Genomic DNA, 8,107 nt, shown 5'->3' on the forward strand with positions numbered 1-8,107 from the left:
TGATCGTGAGGCTTCTAATACTTTTGCAGCATATGCTGCGTCGAAATGCGGACATTCTTTCAGTTCCTTGTATTACGATGATCAGGTTCCAGGGTTCAACAGAGTGGCGCTACTAATATATATAAAGGGCCAAAAATAAAAATTTAAATACGAAGTCACGATCTGTAACTGTTGTATGTAGCATGTTGCAAGCCACCAAACAGTGCTTTTTTTATTCTACGTATGTTAATGCTAAGTAACAATACGAATTATTTGTGTGCTTTCATATTTCAGGATCTAGAACAATTTCATCATTTCAATTCTTTCCTTTCGCCATGAAAATTAAGGGTAGACGCTTATCGTGTTTATAATCCTATAAAAAAATTATGAAAATAATTTTGAACATTTTTTATTAGGCTGTAGCAAGCTAGGTATTATTATTGTAATGTTTTTTTTTTAATTCAATGTTGTGTATTTGCATTAACTTTGTACGCACTATGCCTTATTTTTAAAAATTAATTCATATTATTTATATGAAAACGGAAACTTATTACACCATAAATTACTCGAAATTATGAGCTTTATAAATCGAACATCCGTTGCAAATATGAAACTTATCAAAATAGGTGCGAAATTTAAACATTGTATGCTTGATTAACTATTATAGTTTTTCTAGCTCTGTTAAACTAGTAAATAATAATAAATCCTCTTTCTTCATGAATACCTCCTTATAATATAAAAAATAAACTAAGTGGGAAGTTTTTATTTTGTAACATTTATTACACCCCTAACGTCTTTAAATTAGCCGCCGTGACAGGCTGACAAGTGGCGGCCATTTGTAATGCGGTCCTATGTTGAAGAGCTTGCACCAACCGAAGGAGCACTTACAAAGGACAGTTGTAAATCTTGAGGCGCATGTTCTACTGGCCGCGAGGCTAAAAAGGACGCCATATAACGTTACGGACGTCGTCCGGAAATGCTTTTCTGTAGCGTTTGCGACGTTTTTACAGCGCAGAGGCTTACTATGCCTGGTCAGTTCCGAGAAGGATGCCCGCATAGAACTCGTGTTAGACCACAGTCTGAACCTAGTAATTACGTGTTGCTTCGAATCAGCGAATCTCTTTACCTTTCAACGAAATGCTATTCCGTGCAAACATGTCGAGTCACGGAGACGAGACCGGAACCTCAGGCAAGCATGTAAAACTTCTCTCAAGTAATTAATGTTTTTAATGCAACGAACCGCACTTAGCGTGAGTTGTCATCGTGTTACGGAACTATCCGTTTTATTTCATTCATTTTTCTTTCAAGAAATATTTAAGAATCCTCACTAAGGATCGCGGACTTTCATAATCATCTGTGAAGTTTCTTGGCTCGTAGAGTCTACCCGCGGAAGGTGAAGAGTTCATCGACGTTTCGGTCGTGGAGCAGTACAGCTACCCTGGAGATGGCAGTCGTACAGTAGTACTGTGACTGCAATGGCGACCGAAACATCGGTGAACTTTTCGCCTTCGACGCGGCTAGAACCAGGGGGTGGCTAGGTCTGCACGATTACATGGTAATTGTGTAAAGCCGTTTTTTCCTCAACCAATAGTTGCGCCATATTGGTTGTAAGCCCAAAACATTTGTTGAAGTGTGGTGTTTGCACTGCGGAAACAGTGTTTTTTTTTTTTTTTTTTTTTTTTTTTTTTTAAGAAAGTGACTGTTTTTTAACGACGGAGATTTTAATTCATACTTACTAACCATGATCAGATGTTATCAAGCACCATTTCCTCAAAGTTTCGGGCGGAACAATATGGCGATTGTTAGTTTAAAAAGTGATTTTAACTTCGTCAGAACATGCCATCTACTGACAATTCCTAACTCCATGACTAGAACCCACAAGCCAAGCAACTTCAATTTATCCTTACATTGTTACTTAAGTTTATATGGTCATGTTGGAAGAGTTCAAATCGATTCTTAGCTTAATCGATCGTATAACTTACAATCTATCAGAGCCGATGTCAAAAATCATATATGTCTGCGTATATTCAATGTAATGAGGATAAATCATATCTTTATCACTTCTGTAAATAAATAGAAAAATTTATGACGCAAAACAAAATTGCATAGCCCAACAATCCACTAAGAAATAATCAACAGCTACAAAAAATTGTTTTGACGTTTGATAAATACCGTCGTCATATCGAATAACAACCGGTAGCTGCTCTGTAATTTCACATATATATGAGCTAAGTATTTATGAGCACGTCCATCGAAATAAGCGAGAAACCCCCTCAATTAAGTATTGCACAGTATTTCAACGGTGGCAACGGTGTATCAGAGTATCTTCTTGTAAATAATGTTTCCAAAGTTCAAAAATGGCAGAAATTTTAACTAGCCAAGCTCTTTGTGTACGAAAATTATATGCGCAGAAAGCTCACAGGACACGCGGTCTATGATTTCAAGTTCACTTAATCCAACAATGATGTTGGTGCCCACCGGAAATAGCACTCATTTGTTACGAGCCAAGAAGGTTAAATGACCAGCCTATAATTATCCTGCCCCCCCCCCCCCCCTTCCCCCTGATGGTTCTTAGAAATTCGGTGAATGAGTATCCGCAGCGTGCGTGTGTCACGCGCGTGCAGTATTATCTCGTTGATTTAGGAAGGGGGGGGGGGGGGATGTGCGCAACAGAATGGGCGGATGTCAAATTTACTTTGGGAAATTTAAAAATTTTAAGGTTGTTAGGTTGCTTATGAATACCGCAAAGTTCGCTGATTACTAAAGAAAATAAGGGCGTTATCCATAGCACTGAGTTGCGACTCATCTTCCTTGCTTTGTGTATTATCTGCTGTGCAACCAAGGGCGGCTCCAAGGTCGAACCCCGTGCCTGCCTGAATCCATTACTACTTGTCTTGTTTGTCTGGTTTCCAGTGGGGAAAAAAAAAATACATTTAGAGAAAAGGGAAAAAAATGAATTGTTTTTAGCATGCAATTTAAACTGTTGGTCAATACTCTTTCGATTTCAACTGGGTTTTCACGATTTCTTACTTGATTTTATTTTATTTGAATTAGTTGATTGTTAGAGGTTATTAAGCTAACCAGAGAATAGTTTATTACGTAAAAAAATATTACAGGTAATTTACGTTCTAGATGGCTTAAAGACGATGTTTTAACGAGTTTACTTAATTTTCAAAATTTCCGGGGTAGTGTTGCTATTCCATAACACCCCCCCCCCCCCCTCAAGCTCCCTGGGGAAGCCCCTCTCCAAAAATATTAGGAGGGGACAGTCGCGGGTCTCGCGATCCCCGGCAGCTTATTCCGGCAACTGGGTGCTCCTTGGGAAGTCCTTGGAAGCGCGAGCGCCGGTTTTCCTACCGTCCCGCCCCGTCCCTGTTTGCGGAGCGTGATTCTGTTTGCTCGATAACCGCCACAAAGAACCCCGTTTTGTGCGTCGCTTCTCGCCCGCTTCTGGGGAACGAAGCGGCCCGCGTGCCTCGAGTTTGCGCAGATACTACAGATAAATAATAAATAAATGAAAAAAAAAATATAGGTATATCTAGCAGGTCTCTCGCGGGGTTGGGATCGACCCCACGACACTCCGCATCATGAGCTACGTTAGCGATCGCGCCCCACCGAGGACCGTCAAACCATTGTTTTGTGGTGATGGGAGTATTCAAATGCAGCTATCCTCCCCCACCCTTTCTTTATGAAAAGGAGAAAAAAAAACAAGGAGGAGGAAGGCCCTTTAGTTAAAGAATATTTTTTTTTTAAACTAATCAATCAGCATATGCAGGAGTGAACATAAGGAGGTGATGGTGAAACACGCCCCCCCCCCCTTAAATCCCCGCAAATTTCTAAGAAATCCTTTAAAATATCTATAATTTACTCCATCAAAAAGAAATAATTTTAAAGGAAAACAAACAGCAGGCAAAGATGTTCTATTCCTCCCCGCGCCCTATTCCATATCACTCACATGGTTGTCGAAATGAAATTCTGCGTACGATCCTGGGCATATGCTACACATGAAAAAAAAAATTATAGAAACTATGTGACCACGTTTTAAATGTTGAAATAAAGTGATATATGTTCATGAAGTTGAATGTAAATCGAAAACCATTCTTAATATCAATATACAATGCTTTTACAGTTTTAATTTTTCTTACCCAAGGCGAGAGTGGAACGAACTTGAGGGGAGGACACTGGTTTCTGGGAGGAGGGAAGGACTTACGAAGGAGGCTCCAGAGGGGGGAGGAGTGAGGGTAGTTGGGGGGTGGGAACTCCTTGCCACCGGGCGTAAAAATTATTATTATTATTATTATTTGATTTACCTACCGTTAACAACTAGAAACGGCTCACCCTGTGGTTAAAGTCAATCTGGTTAGCAACTGGTCAGCAAAACAAACCGCAGCCGTATGAAGGCCGATCCTAGAAATTTGTTTAATAGCTTTAAAGAAACTCGCTAGGAAGAATCGTAAAAACGAAATGAAGTGAATATTGTTGAACAAAGATGTTAATATCACATCGACAAGAATTTTAGCGTTAAAATTAAATATAACAAAAATATATGACTAATTGGCCACCACGCGCATTAGAGGTGAAACATCACAGATAAAAGAAATAGGAAATTTTTAGGTTACTCTAATATTTGAAACTCGCATCATAGTGAGTTGAAAAATATACCTTTATTTGCTAGTGTATGTCCATGTCTTCCGTGGAATCTAAGAATTTTTTAAAGGGCTTCTGATAGCTAAAATGTAACCCTAATGGGAATGTCTATACAAATAGTTACAGTTTTTATTGCTAATACCGGATCAAACCTCAGAGTTGAAAGTTTGTATTTGCGAAATACGAGCTACGAAAGTATGCAAAAGTCAAAAGTATGAGACAGTATGTAAACGTAACTAAAGTATTGGAAAGTATACAAGTAATTCATATTGAATACTGGTCAATTTAATTAAAGAATACATTAGTTATCGTGAATATTAGTGTTCAAAGTTGTATTTATAAATTTTTTAAAGTGTATTTTCACCTGTATTTATATAAGTGAGATTATGTTCCCATATGTATAATCTATTTGCATTATTAATGATAAATTATTACATTGTTATTTAATAAATAACTAAAATTAATCAATTACAATAAACATCCAGCATATTTATAGATTTTCATTACTAATTAGAATTTATCTGAATTATTTTACTAAATTTAATAATAATTTTGTACACATGTTTATATTAATATTTCTTATTGAGTATTTATTTAATTAGTTTTTGTGACAGTAAATTTCAAAATAGTTCAGTGTCTTAAATCAAAAATAAGTATGACTTCTATCGCAAGTAGCCTACAGAAGTGCACACACTTTTTTTTTTTTTTTTTTTTTTTTTTTTTTTTTTTTTTTTTTTAACCCGCGTCATCGAGTAATATTCGTTACATACGTTTCGCACATTAACTCTGTTCCCTATTAACTTCCGTTACCCTGAGATTCTGATACTATTCTACCATCTGTAAAATAGTTTAACTTTAAACATTAATTTTGATATCCAAATGGCAAAGAGGGGAGGGGTCGTTCTCATGTTGAATGGCAAAGACTGCACACACTCTGTGTTGTAGAATGTCCACCCATCTTCGGCTCGGGAACAAAGGGCGACGTCCTCACGAGAGCGGATCATGACGACCGTGACTCACGCCGCTTGCCGTAACGGCACGCCGGGAGTTTCCGGCAGCGCCGGGCCGACAACAACGCGGTAACATTATTTTTTTTCCTTCCGGTAGCTCGTTTCCATTCGCCGCTGAGCCGAAACTGCCCTGTCATGCTACGATTCAAGATATTCTTCCCGCTCCCGTAGGATTCGTTGCTGGGCACGAAACGCGTGTGCGAAACCACCGTTCTTCACCATAGGATTTTGCGTTTCACGAAAACTTGTAGGAAGGTCAAAGACGATAGGAAAAAGGCAACTTAGCCGTCAAGTGGTGATAAATAACACAAGTTATTATTTCACAGTTACAATTCTTAAAGTGTGTTTTATTTGCTGTAGATGATGTAGATAAATTAATATAATGCTGTTATCTGTACTGAATCACAAGGGACACACGCTTATTGGGAAGGAGGGAAAGAGGGTTTATCCATCCTTCGAAACCCTAAAAATATATATCATTCCCACCTATAAAAGTAAAGAATTTGAAATCAAATAACGGGAAAAGTGTTTTAATTTTTCCCTCCTCCCCTTCCGAAATGAAATTCTATGAACGTTCCAGTCTTTAACCAACTGAAATGGCATTAAATCAGAGAAAAAGCAGGGATTGTATTGTTGACGTCTACTAAAATGACCTAATGTGAAAAAAAAATTGGCCTACTAAATTTCTAAGTTTTTGTATTTGGTGTATAATATTCACATTTGGTCACTCATGTGCAAATAAATTCACAGTGAAGTCGGCTGCGGCGCTACCAGCATGTTAAAAAGTTCTTGCAAATACCAGACTAAGCTGAGAACGGACTATGTCTCTAAACCTACGAAACATTAAACAATGCCAATAACTAAATAAACAATAATAATTGTATTTACCATTTCAAGCGATACATTATCAAGTGTTATTTACACACAGAGCTATATTTTTTTTTTACAAGTATACCTCTGTGATACCATTATTACGTGTTGTTTAGCTTCAGAAGTATTTAAAGGAACTCGCAGTTATAGTATGACACAGTGAAAATGAAGATTGATATAAGATAATCCGAAGGAAATGTATTTGGTAGTAGCAATTTCGAGGACGTACGAACGTGTACCTAAAATATGCCTTAACTGCCTGCAACTGATGACTAAATGATAAGATTGTAATTTCTCGGTAAATTTCGTACGTCCGAAATGAGTTTTAATCTCTCATTCCTTGAAACCAAGCCTCCTTATGACAGGGTGTTTTTGACGCAGTGAGCATAAGTCACGTCCTGTCACAGTCACCAGTAAACATTTAAGCACAAACGCGGATGCATCGTTTCCTAATCTCACCGGTATAGCAAGAAATAGATCTCTGGTGGTGACGAAGAAAGGCAGCATCACCTGACCGGAAGCTTGGCTACAAGATAAACTAACACATTTTCACTTTATTCATATTTATATTCACCACTCAAGAGTGGCTTGAACTTTTTCCAGGCAGTTGAATGTTTTTCCTGAAAATCATGAAAATAATTTGATATAAAATGTTCTTGAGCTCTATTATTTTGTGAAATATAAGGAAATTGAATGCCCTGCTCCAAAATCGGGGCTGCGGGAAGTTTTCCATGCAGGGTTTCCAAAAGTCTCCACTTCAGTAATAGAGTGACACTTTAAGATTATGTTAGGTTAGGGAAAAAAATATTATACATTAGCCTACATATTCACACTGATCTAGGTACTTACTGAAGAATCTTCATCAGTTTTTAAGGCAGGGTCAGATAAAGGGTAGTTAAATAAGGGGCTCGTATGCCCCGGGTGTAAAATTTCGTAGGGCGCCATGTTTGAAAGAGCGAACATGCGTACTTACTATAAAATTATTGCGTATGTGAAGCTAGGAGGCGCTTAGCTGTCTTCTTGCCCTGGGCGGAACTTGAACTAGATCCTTGCTTTGGTTTTTTTAGGTCACTAGTACTCAAGAGAAAATGTGAACTAAGCTCACAGCATAAAACACACATGTTGGTGGCAATTTGGTAAACCTTCGTCCATCCTTACCTCTTTATGCTAGAAAACAATGAAAAGTAACGCACAAAAAAAATCCCTTTCGACACAACCTACAGGCGAGAGTAGATTTCGAAGTTCCTATTTCTTCTGGAAATGTTCTGGAAACGTCTACTAACTTCTGGACCTAGTTTAAGAACATAAATACATAACATCATATATGTTATACAATATTTCATAATGATCGATTAAACATTTTCTCAAACTCCATGCAGTGAAAATGTTTCCAATGTTTTCAACTCAATGTAGCCAGCAAATAATAGCTTAGAACGAATCTCATATTATGCTTACTAAGATAGTTATGCATTTTTGACCTTCAATCACTATTTTTCATTCCTTGCACTAATACGTGGTCGTCTGGCTTACGATTCTCCATTAGAAAAAGTGAAAAGAATTTTTTTTTATGAGAACTCTAAAGGGAATGGTAACACTGCTGT

The sequence above is a fragment of the Bacillus rossius genome, chromosome 6, assembly GCF_032445375.1.
Source record: "Bacillus rossius redtenbacheri isolate Brsri chromosome 6, Brsri_v3, whole genome shotgun sequence".
Classification (NCBI taxonomy): domain Eukaryota; kingdom Metazoa; phylum Arthropoda; class Insecta; order Phasmatodea; family Bacillidae; genus Bacillus; species Bacillus rossius.